This window comes from Marmota monax, unplaced genomic scaffold (genome assembly GCF_021218885.2).
Source record: "Marmota monax isolate L192 unplaced genomic scaffold, Marmota_monax_Labrador192_F-V1.1 WCK01_AAM20220418_F8-fsc00322, whole genome shotgun sequence".
NCBI lineage: Eukaryota > Metazoa > Chordata > Mammalia > Rodentia > Sciuridae > Marmota > Marmota monax.
Window position 1 is genome coordinate 716382 of NW_026692168.1, and position 25103 is coordinate 741484.

Sequence of the window (25103 nt, forward strand, 5' to 3'; positions counted from 1 at the left end):
TTTTAGGAAAAAGAAAGTCATACACAACAGGCTGATAATTACAGTTGATTTCAAGAGTCGAGGAGGTACCTGACTGAAGTAAGGGCAGGGAGGAGGGAGGAGATGTGCTGGTTGACTTATTTCCCCTGGTCCCTTGGGATTATCTACCATGTACATGCATCATCTATTTAAAAAATACAAATTTAAGAGATCCCTCGACTTGTAGACTTCTTATAAGCCAACAAAGCACTTTTCCGTGCAAGAGCTTACTCATGATCCCAGGTAAGTAGCCACTGTTACAAGAGGAAAACACAACAAAGCTAGTTTTGCAGATCTTAATTGGCTTCATTTGCAATTCTAGAATAAAGCAGCAGTCTCGTAACTAAATATGGTTCAGAATGCCCTGCTCTACCACATGGACAGATTATATTTATAGCCAGAGAAAGGGAAATGAGGTACAGAAAACGGAAGGGAGGTTCAGTCAGCCCAACTGGTTGCAGCTCAAGTCTGTCTTATTTGAATATGGTTTGAACAGTCGGTCATTTACGATTGGCTGAGACTCGGCCATTTGTTACAAGAGTAGGTTACCATCTGTTTACCCATCAAGTTAGCTTACAATTCACTCTGTGCAGAGAAACCTCTAAATCCAACTTAGAAAGTAAGTACAGTGTCTGTGTTAGGCTAAGCGAAACAGAGTTACTATCCAGATTTTCAGATGAGGAAACTGAGACAGAAGATTAAAGGTTTGTCCGAAGTTTCTTGGTTGGGATGATGTGGCACTGAGACTCACACTGGGTTTTGGTTCCAAAAGAAGGCTGCTGATGAGGCTTAGTTTGCCAAATATACTTCCATTTCAGAAAAACAAATTGGCATTTTGATGTATGACTCAGTCTCTGGAAGGTTTGTTTATTGTGAGTCAGATTCCCATTGGAGGCAGTTGAAACAGCAGGGTTCCTGAGGCTTCAAAACCGAGGTTGAGAGGCAGGGATGAGGAGAGCCCAGCAAAGGCAGACAGGAGGGGCTTCCTCGGCTGCCTGTCATATCCCAGCTCCTTACCTGCAGGCTGTTTCCAGGGACTGCATTTTTGGAAATTTCACCTTAAACCTCACTCCTTCTAGGAAGCTTTTGCCAGTGGTCCCCAGCCAGCTCCGTGGGCTTCTCTTTGGCCACTCAGACACCCCGTGCAAAGCCAGCTTTCCCTGCCACCCTAGCAGGCCTGTGGCTTGTTTCCAACTACCCTGCAGCACCCTGTGCCTTGGTGGCAAATAGAACTCAGTATGTGTCAAGGGAAAGAGTTAATCTATGGCTAGGCCTTTCGGATCCCCTGGGCCACCTCTCTCTTCTCCTTTTCTCCATCTTCTATCTATGCAGATCACACCCCCACACCCCCCCACTGGGGTGCAGAGGGGTGACCATAGCAGGTGGGACTGGTCCTTTTCACTCCCCACTCTACCTGCCCACTCCAAATCTCCCTCCACCCCAGGACCCGGTGTGGCAGAGCAGTTTCCCAATTGGTTTACTGATGAGCATTGTCCCCTCCCGGGCTGTCTGGCCGCCCACCTCTCATTCCCACAGGCCCCGAGATGCAGCTGGGTGGTGGAGGGGGCGGAGGAGACGGTCGAGGCCTCCTGGCTCCCCGGCCATCCCTGAGCAGCTCCACCTCTGAGATTAACTCGGCAGAGCTGGGTCGAAATTACTCATTTCTGCGTCTCCTCCGCGGCCTCGGTCTCCGCCTGGGTACATCGCTGCGCCGCGCCTCCCTCGCGACCTTCCCGCCTGTGCTCGGGGAGAGGCTGCAGAAAGGCTGAGCTCCGTCCTCTCGGCAGCTCGTTCAGATTTTCAATGAGCCGCAGCCCCCACGCCCAGACACCTACCGCCCGGCCCAGGTCGCTTCCCCCAGAGCCTCTCCCGCCCGTCGCCGCGTCGGTCCCCCAGCCGCCCCTCCCCCTCGTCGCGGCTCCGCTGTCAATCTCAGAATTCCTAAGCCCCGGGGTGCCCAGCCCCGCTGAGGAGCCGCGGCTGACCTCGGCTCCGGGGCCGCAGCGGTTGAATTTATTAATCGCTCATTCTGCCAGCGTCCTCATTGACTTCCAAAATGTTCTCATCGTTATTCAGTCTGTCCAGTGGAGCCATTATTGGGCACCTACTGCAGGCAAGGGGCTGGAGGTGGGGAGGGGACAAAGTCCTTTCACTTGGAGAAATTCAACCTTGCAGAGAGCAGCCGCAAGTAAAGGGCCCATGGAGAGAGACACAGGTCCCACCATGGAGCTGGAGCCTGGCCTGAACCCTGGCTGTGCAACTTTGGGCCAGTCTCTGACTCTTTCTGGACTTGGATGGTTCTGATTGTAAATAAGGGTTTGAACTAGGTCAGTCTTTTTCACTGCTGTTTGCAACCCATCACAGGGTGGAGTGAGTCAGAATCAGTTTTAAGAAAAAAAAAAAATATATATATATATATATATATATCAGAAGCCACCATATCAGACATCGCACATTAGAGGTATCACGATGTAAAGAAATTTCTTGCAATTGTGGATGTCTGTGCACATGTGTGCCCATGTGTGTTTGCATATAGGTTCACATGTGTCTCCTCGTGTGTGGTGGAGTGTGTGTGAGTGTGTGTGCTGGGTGACAACACACAGTGGATTTCTTATGAGTCGCAGTCAAACATTACACAAGGGGCTGGGGTTGTGGCTCAGCAGTAGAGTGCTCACCTAGCATGTGCGAGGAGCTGGGTTTGATCCTCAGCACCACATATAAATAAACAAACAAACAAATAAATAAAATAAAGGTATTGTGTCCAACTACAACTAAAAAATATACTTTTTTTAAATTACACAATTCCATATGCTTTTAGAAGAAGGATCTTGAGGGGCTCTTCTCATCCATGGGTCAGGGAAGGCCTCATTACAGAGAGGGTGGCATTTGTACTTGCAATCATGTACAGATTTCCACCCACAGAGAACTGTTGTGGGGGACTAGAAAAGCACTCCATTGTGAGCAAAAGCCCAGGTGGAGGCGGCCGGAGGGAGCAAGGCCCAGGGGCGGGGTTGTGCTGGGACTGTGTGAGGAGGAGGAGGAGAAAATGCTGTAGGCCCTGGGCAGAGAATGACTGGGGTTCTCAGGCTGGAAAGGTGGACGGGGGCCACATCTTGTGGAGGCCCTTGGCTTCCACCTGGGGGCTCTCCATAGGGATGGTGGAGATCTGAGAAGTCCAACATCCTAACAGCCCCAGGAGGGACGCAGACTCTATGCTCTTCCTCTGGCAGAAAAGAAATTTTGAGACTCACTTATACTAAAGTATGACTGGCTGGTAAGACTGTGAATAACCTGTTTTATAGGAATGATTGCTGTTGTGCTGTTGACAGATTGTTTAAAGGTAGAGGAGTTTGGGAAATTTTAGAGCAGGTCCAGACTTTAATAAAACAGTTTAAAATTTTTTATTTTAGTTTAGTTTTTGTGGTGCTGGGGATCCAACCCAGAACCTTGCACAGGCCAAGCTAGTGCTCTACCACTGAGCCACATCCACAGCCCAATTCCATATGCTATTAGAAGAAGGACCTTGAGGGACTCTTCTCATCCATGGGACAGGGAAGGCCTCATTACAGAGAGGGGGTAATGAGGAGCCAAGCAGGACCAGACTTTTTTTTTTTTTTAATCCGGATTGAACCCAGGGGCACTTTATCACTGAGCTACCTTCTCAATCTAACCCATTATTTTGAGATAGGGTCTCAAAATAAATTGTTGCAGCTGGCCTTGAACTTGAGATACTCCTGCCTCTGCCTCCCTTGTCGCAGGAATTACAGGCATGTGCCACCACCTCCATCCAGGACCAGATTTCAAAGTCAAAATTAAAGTGATTTTCCCCCCAGGGAGAAAATTAGCACACACAGTCTGAAGAAGGACCCCCTGTGCTGTCTGGTGGTCTGTGAGGGGTTTGCACACCATGTGAGGCCACTGGGGACGGAACACTTGCAACTGTGAGGGCCCACAATGTCTGGGAACCCAAGCCATGAGCAGATCAACTCATTTAATCCCTCCCTATGCAGATGAGGACACCAAAACCCAGAGGGAGGTGGCAGGTCCACCATGACACCCACCGTGGTAGAACCCACCTCCTGGACCCTAACGGTGCTGCCATTGGTGGAGCGGTGGAGCGCACTCAGGTGGAGAAGAGGTGGTATTTGGGGAGATCAACCGGGGAGTCCTCTGGCAAGGTGGCCGCCTACACAGAAGCCCCTGTGCTCAAGGTGCACCAGCTCAGCTGGCTCCTCTCACCTGCAACAGAATGCAGCTCCAGCCTCACCCTGTGCCCTGTGGGACAGTCCCTGGCCATGAAGTCTGGGTTCACCAGGCGAGACCTGGTCCCCGAGGTCATTCCCTCCAGGGACCCAGGAGACCCGGGAGAGACCTGACACCTGGAAGGGAAAGAGGAATCCACAAGCCAACTATTTTTAGTCTGAGAATTAGTTACCAAGAACATTAAGCTAATTCCCTGCTGTTTATCAGGCAAGTGACAGTGACAGTTTGCAGGGTCTAATTGTGGAGATTTATTGTGAAACAGCTCGTCAGCCGCTGTGGTGCCTGGGGCCCCTTGGCCTGGTCTGAGCTACTCCCTGACTCCTTGGGTGGAGGGGAAGGGGGTGGGTGGGGAAGGGGCGGGGTGTGGCCTGGGACCCTGGACAGCTCTCAGCTGACCTGGTACCAGGAGTCCCTGGGCCAGCGGTGGGCAGCTGGAATGGGGGTCTGGCAGGAGGGGCCAGGGCTGCTGGGCACTTATTTGATGAGACTCAACCTTGACTTTCCTTGGGCCTTCAGATCTGGAAGGTCTCCTGTAGGGACCGTGGGGACAGCTCCACAGACAATAACACGGGCATTTGTGGCCACAAGAGGATTTTCACCTAGACAGGAGGAGGCCCTTCTTGATGTGAGGGTGGTGGGGGCAAAGGCCGGTCCATATCTGTTCCCCTGGGGGTCACTCCTCTGCCAAAGGAGGGGAGGGGCCGAGTGAAGAGCTAGCAGACCCTGCGTGTCAGGCCCAGCCTGCGGCTCCCTAATGGGGTCTTACTTAGTCCTCTGTAACAGGTTCTCTGTTCCCATTGCACAGACGAGGAAACTGAGGCTCAGGTGAAGACACTCACCTGAGGACACCTGGTAAGAGGGAGGGCAGAGCCTCATTAAGCCCAAAGTGTCCAACTCCAAACTTCCCCTCACCAGCTCTCCTTGTCCAGGGCCCCAGGGTTAGAAGGAGGGGCTCCCTCCCTTTTGTTGCTCCAGGCCTGTGCTCTGGGTCAAAAAGACGCTCAACCAGCCAGGCACTCAACAAACGTGCCAGACACTGCTCCAGGCCCCTGGAATATAGGAACAGGCATCCACCTCCTGTAACCCGTGCTTCATCTCACGCTCTCCAAAGACAGTGGTCTGCATTTCACATGGCTCCGTGAAGGCGGGGCTGTGACCCTCCCTGAGTCCAGAATGTCTAGGAAGCTTCTGGTGTCTCAGGGGAAGGGTAGGGAAGGACGGTGTAGACTTAGGGTAGGAGGAACTCAGGCCTACTTTCCTTATTTATAAACCTAGAGTAATGATGGGGGCCCTGATGGGAAGGCCAGATGAGAAAAGGAAGGCGGACGCCAATGTCTGTGGGTTCAATTTTTCTGAGATGGGGACAAAATTGGACTGATCTTCATGGCAGACACCTCAGTATATGGTTACTGTTATTTTTAAGTTGCATATATTTTTTATTTTTTGTGGGGGAGGTACCGGGGATTGAACTCAGGGGCATTCGACCACTGAGCCACATCCCCAGCCCTATTTTGTATTTTATTTAGACATAGGGTCTCACTGAGTTGCTTAGAGCCTCACAGTTGCTGAGGCTGGCTTTGAACTCATGATCCTCCTATCTCAGCCTCCCAAGCTGCTGGGATTACAGGTGTGTGCCACCATGCCTGGCTTTTATATATTTTTGAATAGATAACGAAGAACTTGCACATCATGCAAAAATCAAGAGGTACACAGAGATATGTCCCTCCATTCCCTGCTCACAGCCACCTAATTCTCTCTCTAGAGACTCCACAATTATCCGTTTCTTGGTAAATTCTCAGACACAGTCCATTCACATCAGCGGCAATTATGCCTGTGTATTTTGTTTTAAGCAACCATGCTCCTCTATACCTTGATTTCCCTCTTTCTTTTATCTTTCAGATTGTTCCAAAATAGCTCTTCATGAGCATCTCTGCCTATTCCCTTTTAATGGCAGCATCATATTCCACTGATGGCATGAACCATTAGATCTACTTAATTCATCCCCGGTAACAGGCATTAGGTGGCATCAGTCTTTGGCTCTCATGAGCAGTGCTGCAATTTCCTCATTCATAGGCCATTTGACAGACAAATGTTAGGACAAATTCCCAGAAGTGAAACCACTGGGCCATGAACAGGCACATTCATAATTTTGATACTTAGTGCCAGATCTTCCTCCAGAGAGATTGTGCCAATTTACACTCTCAAGTTGGGTTTCCTTAGAAGCAGACCCTGGAGTCAAGATGGCAGGTGGTTTATGGAGGGTGTGTTCCCAGTGGTAAGTTGGAGAAGTGAGCCGGGAGGGAACAAAGGAGTTTACTCCATGGGTGACTGAAATTAATCTCACTGGGGATCTTGGGAGCCCGAGTGGCTCAGAGCCACCCCAGGGGAAAGCGCGAAGTCAGGGCGCCCCCCAACCTCCACCAACAGCACCTGGTTTCCCTGGGTCCCTTTCTGGGCCCCACACCTCATGCTAGTACACACACAGCCTATGAAGGGGTCGCCCTCCCTGCTACCCCACCCAGGTGGACACTGATCCCCCGACCTTGCAGGGCTGCTGAGCCCTGAGGAAGGTACAGAAGTACTGAATCTGGGGGTAACAAGACCCTAAGATCCTTAAAGGTAATTACCTCTGTGCCCATCCCCAGGGTCCATGCATCAGCCCCAAATGGCACCCACTCCGTAATTGTTTAATTGATCAAATATAAGATTCTGCCTGAGCTGGGTACGGTGGTGCTTGCCTAATCCCAGCAGCTCAGGAGACTGAGGCAGGAGGATTGCAAGTTCCCAGCCAGCCTCAGCAACTTAGTGAGGCCCTAAGCAACTCAGCAAGATCCTGTCTCTAAATAAAATATTTTAAAAGAGGCTGGGGATGTAGCTCAGGGGTTCAATCCCTGGTACCAAAAGGAAAAAAGATTCCGCCCAGTCTCCAGAGTCACACCCCCCTGCCTGGGAGCCCTGATGAGGGGGGTCCACTTTCCAGGGGCACTGACATAGATGCCAAAAGTAAGGGCTCTGCAGGTGAGCGGAGCTGGGCCTAGGCAGTGGTGGTCACCTTCTCCCACTCCCTACATCTTCCCTCCCACCCAGTCCCTGCAGACCCCCTGGTACAGAGTCCCAGGATCCCTCACCCTGAGGCCCATGAGGAAGACTTCAGAGAACTGAGTTCTCCATGCCAGGCCTGGAGCCCCAGCCCAGTGAGCTGCGGGGGGAGCCCTCTGTGGCTTCCTCCCACTTCCTGCTCTCAGACTTATTTAACTGATGGCTACTCTCCTCACTAGGACTCTAACAGTCAGTCTCAACACAAAAGAATACAAGGAAGCACAGGACGCCACCCAGCCAGGCTCTGGGCAGGACCATAATCCGGGTTATCAGCCCTGAAACCAAACCTCGGCCCTCAGCAACATAAACAGGGGTTCGGGCTGGATCAGAAGAGGCCGCCTGAGGTGGGCTGAGCTCCCCCCACTGAGTCCTTTCCCTTTTGAGTGTTAGAAATGTCAGAGAGAAACTGCAGCCTGGGTCAGGGGAAGGGGAGGCGGTGGGTCAGGGGAGCCTGGAGCTGCCCCAGCTGAGTGCAGCCGCTGAGCCCAGTTCCTCCCTGGGCCTCAGCCTGCTCCTCTGTGAGTGTGTGTGGATAAATGAGCCCCGAGGATGTGCCAGGTGCTGGGGAAACAGAGGCGAGCAGTCTTAAGGAGCTCTTTGTCTGTCTGGCAGGAGACAGACACAACCCATCAACTCCCCGTGAAGCCAACAGAATAAAGTGGTACTTAAGTGTTATGGATGAGACGGGTTAATTCTGCCCGACGGGGGAGGGAGTCAAGGGCATCTGACTCGGGCTTCAAAGGGTGAGTCGGAATTTCCCAGGGGAGCCTCCGTGACCCCTTCTCTGTCTTCGGTGCCAACATTCCATTTCTTGATCTACCTCGGCATTTCCAACGGCACCCCACAAAACTCCAGCATCTTCAGGAAATCAATGAAGAGTTCTCAAGGGAGAAGAGTTACCTGGTGGTAGAGGTTTCCAGAAACTGCAAGTTAGAAAGAAACAGGTCTCCTTAAGGCAGGACTCCGCAGGGCCCTTGCCGCGCTTGATACAATGAGAGTGACTGGGAGGGGGCAGAGGATGAGGAAGGGTCCCCTCTTCCTGCCTCTCATCCTAGAGAGCTGGGCTGGAGAAGGCCCTCCTGGGGGCTTTCCACTGGGCTGCAGGCTCCGCAGCTCCAGTTCCTCCAGGCACTGGATGCAGAGGCCTGGCCTGGCCCCCAGCCCCAGCGGCTGCAGTAGGTAGACAACCCACCCACCCCACAGGCCCTCAGCAGCCTGCCTCCCTCCACCCATGCATGTTGAACTGGCTCCGTCTCCAACATGGGAGATCAGTGGATCATGGATACATCCCCCTCCACCCAGGCAGTGCTCGGGGTCTGGACAGGTTGCTTCTGTTGCCCCTGTCCCATGCTGCACCCCGCTGAGCGCCCGCCCCACTCGGCACCAGCCATTTTAAAATTCAAAGGCATTGCTGAAAAGGGATTCCTCCATGTCCTCCTGCGCCCCTGATTTTCCCTTCTCTCTCTCTCTAGTCCTTCCTTCTCCTCCCTTTCATCCCCTATTTTCTCCCTTGCTCTGTCTTTCTGGTCCCATGTCTCCTGGGCATGCCCTAAGTGCTTGCTAAACACAGACTCCCAGCTCTGACTGTCCCAGTGGGGATTCTAACCACAGGGAGCTTGATGTGCACACACTGGGCACCCCCAGCAGAGGAGCCGGGCTGACAGCTCTGTCCCAGATCAACTTTGTGTCAATGAAGTGCTCAGAGAGGTAGAAGGAAGGAGGGAGACAAGGCAGAGGTGGACCCAGAGATGGGAATCTAAGAGCTCACTATGTGCTGAGCACATGCTGAGGGCTGTTATGCATACTGGGTATTTTCCTTGGCCAAAAACTGTAGTAAAAGCGGTATTATTATCCATATTTTTTCCCCATCAGGAACCCAAGGCTCAGAGAGGTTATGCAAGGGCCATGGTCACACAGGACTGAGTGGAGACCCACGCTACTCTCTCCAGAGTGCCTGCCTCTTGGAGTTGTGGCACTGACATGGTGATTAGAGAAGGAAGAGGTGGGCTGCGGCTGGAAGGCCAGGGAGCTGCAGCTGAGGGGCAGGAGTAAGTGTGGCAAGGGCTGTTCCGGATGGAGCTGGGGGAGCAGCCAGGATGGAGAGCAAGCCGCTGATGAGAGGGAAGAGCCAGGCTGCTTCCCCAAAGTGACCGTGGACAATTTTCCCTGAAGTGACCCCAGGACATTTTTCTAGCTGAGGGAGTGGAAGGGACCCCAAGAAACCCTTGCAAAAGGCTCCGAGATTGCAAGCTCCTCGGATTGATCTGCTGCAGGTTATGTGGCTGGTATTGATTTCTCTCTTAATAAAATTTGTTCTTTTTTTTTTTTTAAGAAAAGTGAGAAGAGAAACTCATGGATTCATCAGAAAATTGTTTGGTGTTGGGGCACAAAGGGAGGGAGGGGCGTCCCCCCCCCAGGATCAGGAAGCTGCTGGGGTGGGCATGAGGAAGACACAGGGGCTGGAGGCGGGGAGGAGGGTCCCCCAGGCTTCAGTCCCTGCCCACTCCTCCCCTCCCACTGTCACTGTAAGGGGACTGGAGGGAGGTCTCTCGAGGTCTCTCTCAGACCTTCCGAGCTCTTGGCCCAGCAAGGAATTCAAGGATGAGCCAGGATTTGGCAAAGAGGACCAGCTTTTTAGAAAGTGAAAGGTGGAAATAGGTCCTCAGAGCGGAATGAAAAGCATTTTTAGGGTCTCCGGTTTTTTTCTTTATTACTTTTATTTTGGAACCGGGGATTGAACCCAGGGGCTGTCTGCCAGTGAGCTACATCCCCAGCCCTTTTTATCTGGAGACAGGGTCTCACTAAGTTGCTGAGGCTGGCCTCGCCCTTTGCAATCCTCAGGCCTCAGCCTCCTAGTGACTGGGTTTACAGGCTTGTGCCACTGAGCTCAGGTCTCAGGGTGTTCTTTTAAAGGAAACTTTTCGAGGGGCGGGCATGGGAAGGTATGTGGCAACCACAGCCTGGTGACGACAGGAGGTTTATGGTGGCCTTGTCTTGTCCTAGGATCTGCAGGTTGGCATCTTCTCTTCTATCTAGATAACCTTTAGAATATGCTTATAAGTTTCTTTAAATACGTATGGCTCTCTTTGCTTTTTCAAGTCTGAAAACACATCATGTAGGCTAATCGGGTACTTAAGCTTTACTCAAAACGAGGGGATTCACAGAGGAGTGAGCTTACGGTCACTCTAAGACTTGTGGATTTCTCAGAAATCTGGGAGTGACAGGCTCCAAGAAGGACAGACCTGGGGAATGAAGACATGAGTTCTCTGACGCTGGGGGTTTTAGGTAAACAGCTGCGGTCTCTTTTCCCTTCTCTATGTCTCCTTTCTACCCGTCTTTTATCTCTTCTCTACCCCACCTCTCCACCACCTGCCTGGGCTGGAGCAGCGCTTCTCTGAGTTATGTCTCTGCCCCGACATCTGCCTGCTCCAGGTGTCCCCTTCCCCTGCCCACAGCTGGTGTCTTTCCTGCACCACCTGGCAGCCGTGGGACGGGGGAAAGCACGTCACTTCTCTGAGGCTCACCACTTCACCCTCTCTGAGGGCCATGGCTGTTTTGTGGATGTTCTGTTTACTGAACTTGTTTTTTTTTTTTGTACCAGGGATTGACCCTATGGAAGGCCCCTCATCCCAGATCTCCTATAAAATCTAACCCTTTTGATCTGGACACTTGGGCCCCTGTGATGACTTCCTACAGAACAAGCCCAGCCCTGTGTGTGGAACTGGACGTCTCGTCCAAGAAGCCTCTAGCATCAGCCCCAGCTCAGCCTCCCCAGCCACGACCTGGACTGTGTCCCTGTCTGGGATGCTCCTCCCCACCAGGCCTTCATCACCTGCTGCATAGAGTTTTCCAGAACTCAACAAATGAGCATGAATTCTTCTTGTGTTGAGACCAGGAAGACCACTCTGCCCAGGGAAGTGGTCAAGGGCGTGGGCTCTGGACCAAACCATCTCAGCAGCCATCTCTGCCAGGCCACTGTTCTGCATGACCTTGATGAGTTGTTTAACCCCCATGAGCCTCAGTTTCCCCCCAAAAGCAGGGATGATAATAATAGTACCTATTTCAGGATGGACATGAACATTAAATCTGAGGTCATGTAACTGGCCTGATGTGTGGCAAGAACCCCCAGATGTGGGCTGATAGAAGTGGTCCTGGCTACAGATGTTACTTGTCTGTATCTCCTGCTGGACAGTGAGCCCTTTGAGGACATGGACCATGGCTTATTCCTCTTCCAGCACATCATCTGCAGGATAGCCCAGGTTGACCCTCATGCATACAGCCTTCTCGGAATGGCCCAATCCTCCCGGTCCTTTCTGTTCCTTGAAATCCTACCATCATCTATTCTGCCCTTTGGTATTCATTAGGGTTATGTTTGGGAACAAATGACCAAGAAAACAGAAGTAACATGGCTGTAAGGAGATGAAAGTTTCTTTCTTTGTCACGTAGAAGCCCAGGACTAATATGGTATTTTAATTTTAGGGCTTCACATCTTTCTGCTCTGCTAGACGTCACCCCAACTTTGGGATCCGAGATGGCAGCACCCGTGATCCTGGAAGCCAACGGAGGAAGGGGCAAAGAGCATGCCTGAGCTGACTCTTAAGGAAGATCCCCAGGGCTTTCACAGGACCCTTCCATTTATACTCACTGGACAGAACTCAGTCACATGGCCATACCTACCTGCAAGGGGTTTTGGAAACGTAGCCTTTAATCTGGGCAGCCACGGGCCCAGCTAAAATATCCATTTCAATTAAAAGAGAGAGAGAGAAAGAGAGAGAGAGAGAGAGAATTAATACTGGGGGGAAATGAGTAATCTCTACTAGTTCCTCATAACATAGCACTCAACTTTTCTTTAAAATTATTTTTAAATTTTCTAATTATGGTGAAATATGCATAACACAAAGTTTAGCATTTTAACCATTTTGAAGTGTGGAGTTCGGTAGTGTTAAGTGTATTCATGTTGTGTTGTACAACCAATCTCCCCAGCCCACCCCCCCGCCCCCAGAAACCATCGTTCTACCTCCTGTCCCTGTGATTTCGACTATTCCAGGTGCCCCCTCTCAGTAGAATCATGCAGCATTTAAAAAAAACTTTTTTGTAGTTGTAGATGGACAGATGCATTTATTTTATTTGTTTATTCTATTATCGAACCCAGTGCCTCATGAATGCAAGGCAAGCACTCTGCCACGGAGCCCCAGCCCCAGCCCCAGCCCCACAGCATTTCTTTGGTGGGTTTCACTTAGTGTGACGTCCTCAAGACTCACCCACACGGTGGCACGTGTTGACACTTAATTTTACATGGTCCTGGCAGTAATATCTGCTGTTCCTTGATGTTGGACGCCTTCCCACTAGGACTGAAGGTCCTCAGGCACGTGACAATGCCCTGCTGGAGATCAGCAGGTGCCTACCCAGGGCCAGGGCCAGGGCCAGCACAGCCCTGCGACGGCCCCCAGGGTGGTGTTGATCCTTCATTAGTGTTTGTTTGATGATTGAAAAGCTACGCTCTTCTGTGATGGCTGTGGCTCCTCAGTGTTCTCATCTGGGGGCGCTTAAGAGAGAGAGGAGAGCCCGAGGTGGGCAGGTTGGGGTTCAGCTGCTGGCTCCTGGCTGGGGGTGGGGAGAGGGGAGGTAGGTGCAGGGCCAGAGAGGCAGGGGTGCCCGCCCGGCAGGGAGCACCCTTCTCCCCTCTCTGTCTTCTATTCTCAAAGGGTAAGTTGGCCCTCAGGCGCGTACCTGAGCACACCTGGCCCCTCACGGAATCCCCCGCGGGAACCTGCTAAAACAGAAACAAACAACAAACAGAAAAACAGATTCCTCAGTCCCACTCCAAACCTCCAGGATCAGAATTTCTGAGGCCAAGGGACTGGAAATATTACTTTCTAATAAGTCGCCCTGATGATTCAGCCTGGCACTGAGAACCCCTAGTACACGGCAGAGAGAGTGTGGAATAAACACCCTGGTTCCAGGACCCATTTGCAATGCAACGTTGGCCAAGATAGTTAACCTCTCTGAGCCTCATACCAACACCTGCCTTAAGAAGTGGTACTGAGAATTACATCAGTGCCCAGAAAGCATTTAGCCCAATGCCCAGAACGTCCATATCCTAGTAAATGAGGAGCTGGGGTTGCAGTTATTATTACATCATTAGTTGATACGATTATTATTACTACTCAAAAGCTTGGCACAGCCCACCTGAGGACTAGAGTTTAAGCAGCTCCGGGGCTGCTGCCCGCGGTCTCCTGGAGGGCCGCCCTCTCGTGTTGAAAGCCAGCCAGATAAAAGGAAGCACTGGGGCTGTTTGCTGGATGCTGGTCTCAGTGACATAAAAGCTCCAGGAGACCAGAGAGATGAAAGGGAGGACTCAGGGCGATGACATTACCCCGCCACGGTGACACCTGCCAAGTCGGCTCGTCCCAGGGAACCTCAGCTGCTGACACCCCACAGCTTTCTTCAGCAGCGGTGAGGTTCAGGACAGGGGGATCATCTGGGGGAGTCCCTGGGGCCCATGCACCCAGCAGCTGGCACCACTCCAGAGCCCCACTGGGGCCAGGAAAGGGAGGGACTGGGGCAGGTCGGTAGTGACAGAGGGTGGGGGCAGCTCTGGGCTCCACCGAGTCCTGGGGGTCGGTGCCAAGCTGCCTCCTCCAGGCTGAGTACGCGGCCTCCCTGCACATTTTCTGCCTTCACGGTAGCCCTTACCTCTCTCTGCGGTCTGCCAAGGACAATGACATGTCCAGCCCCATCTCGTCTGCTTACCCCTCGGTCCTGCCCTCCTGCTGCTCCTCCAGCCCATGAACAGTCTCTGGCCCCTGGGCCTTTGCATATGTGTTATCTCTCCTGGCTGCTGGCTGTCTCTGCTCAGCCTTCAGGTTCTGGGGGGGCCTGAAGTAGACCACCCAAATGTCCTCCAACCCCAACCCCACAGGTTTCCTCTACAGCACCTATGCAATCTAGAATCATCTTGCTTATCATGTGTTTGCTTCCTTATTATCTGTCTCCTGTGGAGGAAACCCATGCGTTCACGGAGGGAGGAATATCTGTCCCATTCACCTCTCTATCTCCTGAACCCAGCTCAGGGCCGGGTGTGACTGAGAGCTTGATGCATATTGTTGAATTTCAATTTTCTAGTCATCACAGTCTTTAGCACTTGGCACGGTGCCAGGGACCTGAGTGCTGCTTAACAAATACCTGAGGAAGAAATAAATTATACTGCAAGCCCCTCCAAAATTGGCTCATTACCAAGAAATCTTCTTAGAGAGACCCTAGAGCTAGAAATCCATTTATTCAACGCAATTTATTGAACAACTACTATGGGCCAGGCACTGAGCTGGGCTCAGAGGATACATAAGAAATCAGGACTACAATAGAGTTTAGGTGGAGAGGGGAATTCTCTGGGAGGTGAGTTTAAATACTCTCACAGGCCACTTTTCCTGCCACCTTTCCCCCTGTCTTCTGGGATGTCCTAACATGCCATCCTCACTGTGGTTTGTGCATGTGAGTTTCCTAGGTTTGCTGACAGAGGTTTGGATGTTGATGGCAGAGTCAGAGGAAATTGCTCTTTGCTGGCAGGATCAAAACAGTGAAGCTCAATGACAGAGCCTCTCCCCAGCCCTGTCCCCGAGCTTCCGCCCACCTGCAATCCAGACAGCCCACAATCAAGCGCCTCCAATATGAAAACGGATATTACACAGACAGAGGATCTGAGGGAGCTTGGCTGGGCCCGATGCTCATGGTGGGAGTTTAGAGCTCTTAGGCTCCTGATTGACAGCTCCCTTACTCTGCGCTGACCGAGCAGGCTAGGCCGAAGGTGCCTAGGAGGACCCGGAATTGGGACAACTGAGCCCCAGGGGTGGGCTTCGCAGCCAGTGTGGGTCTGTGAGAACCAGGGAGGGGGAGGGCCGGAAAGGGCCAGAGGGGTAAAAAGGGAGGGGGTCCTGGAGTCGCCTGGATAGGGACTCTGCGGAGATGGGAGGAACCAGAGGAGCTTCCCTCAAGTCCGCATGCCCAGGAACCTGGGAGGCTCCACCGCGATGGCCACAGCCGCCCAATATTAATTTTGGATTGTGCTGATCAGCTGGGTACCCCAGTCTGACAATCAAGCCCAAAAATGCCCACTTGAACTGAACCCTGTGTGTTTCAGGGCCACCCCATTTCTGTGTGGGCGATGTGCAGGTCTGTGGAGCCCAGCTCATTGCCCAGGCAGCCCCTGGGCAGGAAGAAGACCACTGCCTGGAAATGAAGGCCTCTGCCCCAGAAAATGAGCCAGGAGCCCTGAAGTCCAGTGTTGTCAAGGGTTTGAGATCCCAAGTCCAACTCTCTCATTTGCAGAGAGGATCTAAGGCCCAGAGAGCCCAGAGACCTGCCCAAGGGCGGGTCCTGGAGTCTGGGTTTCTAGACTTCAGGTTTCTAGATTCACATTCTATGTTTTTTTTTTCTTTTCTGTACAATGCCTGGGACTCAGCAGGTGCATCATGTATATTGGTTGAATAATTGAATAAGTGAGGATGAATATATGGCTGGATGGTTGGGGGAAGAGAGGAGTGGATGGATAGGTTGCCTCCTATATTTTTGGGGGGTGCTAGGGCTGGAAACTGGGACCTTGTGCATGCTAGGCAAGCACTCCACCCTGAGCTATACCCTTAGCCCAGGTTGTTTCATACCTTTAGAAAGAAATAGGTACGTCCTCCTGATTTCCTGTGGCTTGGTTAGCTCCGCAGACCTTACCTCAAAATTTATGAATAAACCAAATGATCAATTAGACACCACCCTGGAGTACATAACACACTACACTGAAGCGACCAAATTGGCTTTGGGAACAGCCAACTGTGCCAGACCAATTTAATTTCCTTTCCAGTGATAGAGCGACGGGCCTCTCTGCGAGGGCCGAGAGGAGCTGTCATCGATCTTGATTTCAGGGCGGCTGTTGGCTCTGTCCTTCATGACATTCTCATCAGCTTGCTACGGAAACACTGTCTGTTCCAGCCTCCCTGGGTGGAGGTGGAGAGGACAACCTGCCGGAGGAGGCTCCGTGCCCCCAGCCCTGTCCTCACATCAACTCCCCATGGGCTTTGTGCTCCCACTCAGGTATCTTGGTATGGGGACCCTGAGTGTGTACTCACCCAGAAACTGTGACAAGATCTTGGAGGTGGATGTGTACATCTGGACAGAGACAGATGTGCACACGGCCACAGGAACACACACGGGTGTTTGCAAACACGCATGCGACACACCAAGGTCAACGTTCCAAGTATACAAAAGCCTGAGGGGGGCTTCCTCAGGATGTGGGGGGAGAGGAAGACAGGGCCAGCCTGCGTCGTTGATCACAAGCTCCCCTGATCATAAATAAGCACGCCCCACAGAAATAGAATTTGAGTCAAATTAGGAAAGTAAACAGAAAAGAGGTGGAATTAAGTTTAAGATTTATGTTTGCTCTTGTATCCCGTGTTCACTTGACATCATCTTACCACATAGCCAAAAAAAAAGCATTAATGAGCTCTTCTATTCTTTGCTTTTTGGTACCAAATCTTCAAAGTCCAGCTCACGTTTTAGTCTTATACCACATCTCCATGGACGCCAAGTTCAGACAGAAGGATTTCATCAGCTCGGTGTCCAGAGTACAGGAACTTTCCAGTTAAAAAAAGTAAGTCCCTGTATCCAAAATTGTTCCAAACACATTGAAAAGTTTTCTGGTAATGGAATCAAGGTATCCGTTTTGAAAGAGACTGGTGTAAATCCAATTTAAAATTTTGTTCCTTGGAGGGCCAGGTGCATGCCTATAATCCCAGTGACTTGGGAGGCTAAGGCAGGATGTCAAGTTCAAAGCCAGCCTCAGTAGCTTAGTGAGGCCTTAAGCAATTCAGCAAGACCCTGTCTCAAAAATAAAAGATAATGACAGGGCTGGGGGTGTAGCTCAGTGGCCGAACACCCCGAGGTTCAATCCACAGTACAAAAAAATACTAAACTGTTCCTTGGTGACACTATCCACATCCCAAGTGCCCCACAGCCATGGTGCAGCCGGCCCTCAGTGGCAGGCTGGCCACTCAGGAGGCTGTCTTGGGCAGGCTGAGCAGCAAGCTGTGAAGGAAGGTGGAGATGGTCCACATAGGTGAGCTCTGGTGTCAGCAGAGAGGCCAGAGTGGCAGTAACCAGGAGCTCAGCCAGGGCCATGTTGATGACAGGCAGGACACAGGATCTGGGGCTGCAGGGTAAGCAGGTCTTCACCCCGCTGACGACGGAAAGCAACTGGAAGGCAGATGCTATGATGAAGGGGGCTTCAGAGGTGGCAGGAAGCCCGGCTGGAGGGGGAGGCAGAAGGTGAGGGATGAGAAGCCAAACCAGGACCTGATAGAGAACCGAAAAGTGGGGAAGGGAAGAATCCAGGAGTGGGGGGGGGGGCGGGTGGTGCAGGTGATTCTGAGACGAGAGAGGGGACTGCAGCCTCCTGTGGGCCTCTCCTGGCCCCAGGCACACCTTAGGGAGCCTCACCTCTCCAGGAGGAATCTTGGGGGCAGCCTGGGACGATGGCTGGGCTCTGCACAGCTTCTTAGCCACAAGTCTTCCCACCTTGGTTCCTCCCCAGAAGTCCTCCCAAGCCACTCAGAGCTCCCCAGAACCAGCTCCAGCCACTGGCCATGCTCCTGCTGGATGCAGCTCCAGCTGGGCAGGTTCCCTCCCCAGAGGGCTGGCTGCCTACACTTGGATGGGCTCTGGGGACTTCTGCACTCCTGGCATAAGTGGGCGGAGGACACGGAAGTGCTTTGGTGGGTGCAGAAACCTCTGGTTTGGGAGGTGCCTGGATTGGGGTGCCTGGGGAGGATTCTGGGGGAGTCTAGCAGGTAGCTGCAAAGGCTGGTCCTGAGTTCTGGGAGGGAGTTCGTCCCAGGGCCAGGTACACGCCTAGACACTTGCTGCCCCCACCTGGCCCCTTCCTCTCACCCTGGTCCCTCTTCCTGGGCCTACCCCAGGGATGGGCCACCCAGAACCTTTGCCCTCCCCCAGAATTCCCCTAGTTCTTCCCAATTTAGAAAGTTCTAGAAGGGGATGGAGTGCCAGGGATGAGGAGGTCATGGAAGAGGCTGAGGGTGCAAAGGAGGTGGGTGCAGCTCTCAGGGGGGCGGGGGAGGGGCTGGGCCTGCAGAGATCCCTGCAATCGCACTGACATCCCCCCAAACATACTTAGTGCGCATCCTGGTCCCCACACCCTGGGGTAGGAAGTCACTTACCATTAAGGCCATTGCAGGCACAGGAGCAGGGAGGACAGAGGAGTGGAATAGAGAAGCGTGGGGGGAGAATGCTGTGACTGTGGCAGGCCTTCTCTGGGGGGAGTCATGGTACCAATGGCCACTTGGATTTATCTCTTCTGGGGGACACATACCATCTCTATGTCTACGGGGCCTCCTTGGCTGCTCTTCAGTGGTGTTCTGGCCTCACAGGCAAACTGTTAAAGAGTTATATTGTTCCCAGCAGAAATTTTAAAAAGAGAAGAAAAGATAAACAACAAAAAAGGAGACCTAGGAAACGACTAGTGAAAATAAAGAAACTAGTTGTCAAAATGTTTCTAACTAATACTGGCCAGAGGAGATCCACATTCAGGTCCTCATTTGAAGCTGGGAGAAGGCTACAAAGTATCCACACATCTTCTGGCCTCTGGGGAATGAGGTAGAGCAAGACTGGACCAGGCGCTGCAGAAACGGTCTGCGAAGATAATCTCTGCTCGGGAGGGCAGGGGCTTGCCTCTATCTTTGGTCTCTTTCATCACTCACAAAGAGGCCTTTCTTCCTCCCAGACCGGACTAAATAATAACAACCAGGGACTTTTCTCGCCCCAATTTCTGAGCTGCTTCAAGTGTCACCTGGTTGCCAATAAAATTCATACCTGGAATAGTGTCTGTGACCTTGGGTAAGTCTGCACGGTGCGTGGCCCTTCCTTTCTTAGGAGTCTGGAAGAAGTAGCTTGACCTTGGAAATGTGCTGGGGACACAGGGCTCCCTGGCACCTGGCCGAGCGTAAGTGTTGGATTTTTGTGGAGTAAATCGCTTCTCTTTCTGGCCTCTGTTAGGTTGGGGAAATACACTGCCCAGAAGGAACTGCAGGAGCCCCTCCCTCTGCACAGCGGTCTCCCTGCCCTGGGGCTGTTGTGGTGTCTGTCTGTCCTGTCGGTCTTGGGTTCCCAGGGCGATTGGCTTCCTCTTCGACCCGGTTTCTGTTCATCTAAGTATGGGCTGGCTACCCCAGCTTTTGGCACTTTGCTTCCATAATCACTATTCCTCACCTGGTCCACCGGCCAGTCACACATCCTGAGTGACACCCCATCTTACAGAGCGGGTGGTGGGAAGAGCCCAGCTGGTTTGGGCATTGGGGCTGGATTCCAAGTAAGACTCTAGCCCTCTCTAGCTGGGGGACCCAGGCAGAGTATTTAAAAGGCCTGAGCTTCTGTCTCCTGGTCTCTGAAACATGGATAATACAACCTCCTTGCAGGGCTACGGGAGGATCATACTTTTTGCCTGCCAAGGATCTGGCCCTCAGAGAGCACTCAATAGATGACAGCTCTTTGCCCCCAACCCCTTTGCTGCTAAGACGGCAGCAGGAGTCACTCCACTTGCCCTTGCTGTGCATGATGGGATGGGACCTTTTGCAAACAAGTACACTTAACTGCACAGCCCAAGGGAATCCGTGGAAATTAACAGAGCTGCGGACACGTGCGCTCCGTTGGCTGGGAGCACCCGGCCTTTTGTTTTATCCTCCAAGAGCCCCAGAAGGAGGCACCATTGTTATATTCATCTTACAGACAGGGAGTGGGACCCAGGGCAGAAGTTGGGTGTGAATACTGCAAGCTGTAGAGCTGGGGTCCAAACCCAAGCCTGGAGCTGGGGCCAAGGACAAGGTTGGTTTCCAAAGAACCAAGAAGGTAACCAAGAGTGACAATGGGTTCACCCAATCCCCATGAGTACTCTCAGCTTGGGGAGGGACTGGAAGCTCAGCAGCCCCAGGGTGGGGTGGGCAATGCTGGAGGGGTGGAGAGAGGGGGAGACAGGGGTCTGTTTCACTGGTGTGGGTACAAGTTCAGCCCATTTGCTGACACACCTGCCCATTCAGCCTGCACCAGGGGCATCCATGATCAAAAGAAGGAGCAGAAGACAGCTGTGGAGCTGGTGGAAAGTGACCCTCCAGCCTCCAGTCTGCCCCGCCTCCCAGAATTGCCGCTTCCCAACACCCTGTCCTTATTCCCTCCAACCTGCAGCCTCCTCCCCAACCTCTCTTACTTCTCTCAACAACTTGCTGTATTTCTGAACTCATTTCTTCTTTCTTCCCATGGGAGGCCCAGAGAGGTGCCTCCCTGGCCCGGAGACACACAGTGAGCTCATGGCCAGGATCTGTCTGTCTGTAAGCAACCTGAGACATCATCGTCGGGCTCCTGCCTCATCCTCAGGAAGGAGTCAAGGCTTGCTTTTTCCTCCCCCAGAGGTGAGGTGGCACAGCTCCTTAAGATGACAACGTTTGTCTTTCCACTTACAGGCAAGGGCCCCACTGACTGGCTTTGACAGAACCTTTGTAGTCTCTGGGGAACGCAAGATATCGCCAACCTCCCAGAGCCGTGAAACTGAAATACAGAAACAAAGATGGTTCCTCGGGGGCCCCTAATCTCTTGGCAAATCGTGGTCAAGGAGTCCTCTTTCCCTTGTCACACCTGCTGGCTCAGGTTTACAGCGAGGGTGAACAAAGAGGGCAGCGGGGCAGGTGCAGACAGGGCCACAGTGGAGCCTGCTGAGTCCTGCAGTCTCTGGGGGCTGGCTGGGAGGGGTGGGGGACGGGCTGGCTTCTGCAGGGTTGGCAGGAGTGCTATATATCAAGACTGGCTGAGCCGCCTGTGAGCTCAGAACGGCTCCTGCTAAGGGAACCCAGGAGGGTGTAGGAGGAAGAGGCAAAAAGAGAAAGAACTGGGCCAGAGCAGGGGTGGGCCCTGAATCGCATCCCCCCAATCCCTCTGGAGCCAGGGGATGGAGGGCAGAGATGATGCAATGTTAGCCCCCTTGAGAGCGGACCCCGATCCCTGGCTCTCCCACCCCCATTCCCCATGCCCTGGCAAGCTGTTCCAGCCGCCCCCCGGGTTCCCACGCCAGCATCTGGGGCTCCTGATTTGGGATTAGACATTCTGCTCTTGGCAATTGCTGGTAACGAGCATGTCAGGCTAGGACACCCATCCTTAGTGCTGAGTAACTCCCAGTCTTGATGACAGTCATTTGTCACCCTTACTAACAGGAGCCACCTGGTCTTAGGCAGCTGCTTGTGACAAATGTGGCTGGGCACACCCTCCCAAAACCCTGGACCGGAAGCGTCCATGGGCAGGAGGAGAGAGGAAGACAGTTGAGCAAGTTCCCATCTGTCCTGCCATCCCTAGTGGCCAGACACTGATCTTAGAATATTTAGGGGCAACCACAATGGCTTAACCCTAGGCTTTGGGGAAAAGTGTCTTGGGGTTCAAATCCTGGCTCTGCCACGTTCTGCAGGTAACCTGATCTCTCTGAGCTGCTAAGGCCCTATCTGTGTGAAGGTGGAAAAAAAGAGCAGCTTTGTAGTCCCCATGTGGATCCAGAGAGGTCTGGCTGGAAAGCCCCCTACCAGGCCATTAGTGCCCAGGAGGGGACATTTAATACTAAGATGCCTCACAGGCAAGGGACAGGCTGTGCTGAACAAATTTGCTTAAAGGGGAGAGAAAGCTCTGGGCCCTCAGGGCATCTTTAGAATTCTGAGGCCCCTCACCTCTCAGTGGAGGAAGGGAGGGGAACTGCTCTACACTCGAAAGAGCACTCAGTCCCCTCATGCACCCAGGTCGGGATCCTGGGACACAGACATGTGCCTTTGGAGGAGCTGGAAACTGCCAGTTGATGGGGCACAGATTCTGCAAGGACTCTAGCAGATGGCAGGGGTGGGTGTTCCCGGCTGGGCTGACAGAGCCTCATTTGACTGGAAATGCCCTCCGGTTCCAGGGAATCCCGTCCAGATGTTCTCACCCACAGGCTGGCTGAGCAGAAGCAGTGGGGAGCTAAGAAGCCAGGGTTGGAAAGCTAAGGCAGCCTCACAGGTTGTCAAAGACAGCAGCCATTCAAGGGCCAGTCCAAAGCCCTAGAGCCATCAAGTGCCCACCACCACCAGTACAACCCCAGGGCTCTACTACTGGACAGTCATTCCTTTGGAGAAATCACTGCCATTGCAGGGAGCTCTCTCCCTGGGAGAAAAATCCATAAAAGTTTTGACACTCAAACTATGGCCAAGCGTATTACTCGCTGGAATCTCAGCGACACTCCTTGGCTCTGATTTTTTTTTTTAGCAAACTCTTCTTTCTTTGAAACCAGCCACTGCTGTCCAGATGTCAGATCTACTGAATGAGAATCTGCACTGCAACAAGATGCCCAGGTGAATCTGTACGAACCTGTAAGTTGGAGAGGTGCCGCACTAAACTATGCTTCTCCACTACCTTTCTAGAACACAAGCTCTGCCCTCAGGCAGGACACTTGTTTTCTTCATTATACCTGGTGCCCCAGAGTTCCTGAAACAACTTATTCAGTGTTTTTCTTGTTTGTTGGTTTGTTTTTATTTATTTGTTTGCAGTACTGGAGATTGCATCACCCAGAGATGCTCTGCCACTGAGCTACATCCCCAGCCTATTTTCTTTTCTTTTTTTTGAGACAGAGTCTCACTAAGTGGCTGAGGCTGGCCTTGAACTTGTGATCCTCCTGCCTCAGCCTCCTTAGTCACTAGGATCACAGGTATGTGCCACTGTGTTTGGCTCATGAAATTCTTTTTGCATAAAATGAATAAACACAACTTACGACCTAATTGCCCACAAACTGGAGGGATAGAGGCACAGGATAGGTAAGGCTTGATGCAGGAGGAAGGAGAAGGAATTGGAAGGGGGCAGTACCAGAGTCAAGACACCTGGAGGACAGTGGAGGCCTCAAAGGAAGGGGAGGAACAAGGCAAGCAGGGATGCAGAGACCCCTAAAAGAAGGCTTTTATAATTACTTCCAGAGCTGCAAGTGGAAACAGGAATTTGGAGGAAACAAAAAAAGGCCCTTTCTAGAAATGTTCTTCATTTCAGACGGCTGCACTGCAGCTGAGCCAGCCTCTGCCAGGTGGCTCACCTAGGGATCCCCACACCCAGCCCCATGTCCTCACGCAGCTGGGAGGGCAGACTCAGACCCAGAACCTCTTGTATTGGTGTCATCTCCCGTGTGGACAGCTCAGGTGTTCTCCCTCTGGTTACCCTCATGCCCACTGCCTGGTGACAAGTGGGGGCCCAGTAGAATGAATGAGCCCCACTGGACCCAAGAGAATGATCGTGGCAGCTAGGGGCTGTGCGCTTCGCACAGGTGACTGTCACAGCCCAAGGGGGAAGGCACTCATCATTCCTGTCTCCACAAGCGCAAATGGAGGCCCAGAGAGATCAAGAAGTGAGCCTCGGCGCTTCCAGAGCAGGGCTGTCATCCAATTGCCGCCTATAACTCGAGAGTGCCTGCTCCTCAGGACACTCCCTGGCTCTGATTTTTTTGAAAAGCAGCTGCTGCTGCCCAGATGACTCTGGCAAACCTTCCTTTCACAGTGATGGTGAGCAGAGCGTGTGACAAGGAGCCTGCGACTTTGAGGAATCCTCTCTGAACCCCTTCCTCGCCTGGGATACCCAAGTCTCTAGAGTCACTCTCAGGAGCAGCTTCTATTCAAATCCAAGGGCTTCTGCAGGGCTCCGTGGACACTTGGGTCTACAAGAGCACCCCCGCCCCCCCACCACTCTCTCCAGCCCTTTCCTGCCTTGCCCTTCCCTAGCACCAAGCATGGCCTGTAAGTCTCCCCACCGGGATGTACCCTCCATGAGAGTAGGGCATTGATAGTTCCTGGGTCTGTCCCCAGTGCCTGGCACAGGGAGGAAAGTGCTCAGTACAGACTGAAGGAGTGAGCCTCACATCATGCCTAAAATAGCACTTTTCTAAGTCAGTGCCCTTCAGAGTGATCCTGTGACAGATGTGTCTCCAGGAATTTGTTAATAAAAGTCAAGATCCCCATTTGCTAGAGGTTTCCTTTAAATAACTCTTATTGGATTTTTTTCTTCACCCATCCAATAGGTAATGAGCACCCCTATGCACCAGGTAGAGAATTAGGTCCTGGGCAAATATCTGAGACCAAGTCATGCCCCCACCAACACTTCAGAATTTTATTTGAGTCAGAGAGATGGACATTAAATAATTCCCTCACATCGCTTCTCGGCCTTTTGGCTAAGATCAAGTTTGGTATCTGTTCTTATCAGTTTAAATAATTCCCTCACATTAACATTGAGACCATATTATAAATATGATAGAGCTGATCAGGACTCCCATGGAAGGGGGATAGGTTTGAGGACTGTCCCCTGATGAGGTCACTCAAACCTATTTGCATTTTACTGGGTCTTCCTGGGTGGCAGTAAAGGGGCTGGGCAGCAGGTGCCATAACCAGGCAGGTGCATGCCCAGGGATTGGTAGCAGAGGGCACTATCTGTCAGTTGTGGGGAGAAAGGGCTGGAAAGAGCTGGGCATGGAGGAGGTTGGGCCTGAGGACAGAGGCTCTGCCTCCCAGCATTAAGGGGTCTCCAGAGGCACCTGTAGAGAACTCACCTCGGTCCCAGCCCAGGCTCCAGGAGCCTCTTCTCCAGCTGTCAAACAAGAGAACAAGGTCCACTTCCCTGCAGGCTTGGAGAGT

The 25103-nt window shown here is 52.4% G+C and overlaps 1 pseudogene; it reads left to right on the plus strand.

Moving 5' to 3' along the window:
* Positions 1-24623: 24623 nt before the first annotated feature.
* On the plus strand, positions 24624-24798 carry LOC124077109 (U2 spliceosomal RNA; annotated as a pseudogene).
* The last annotated feature ends 305 nt before the right edge of the window (positions 24799-25103 follow it).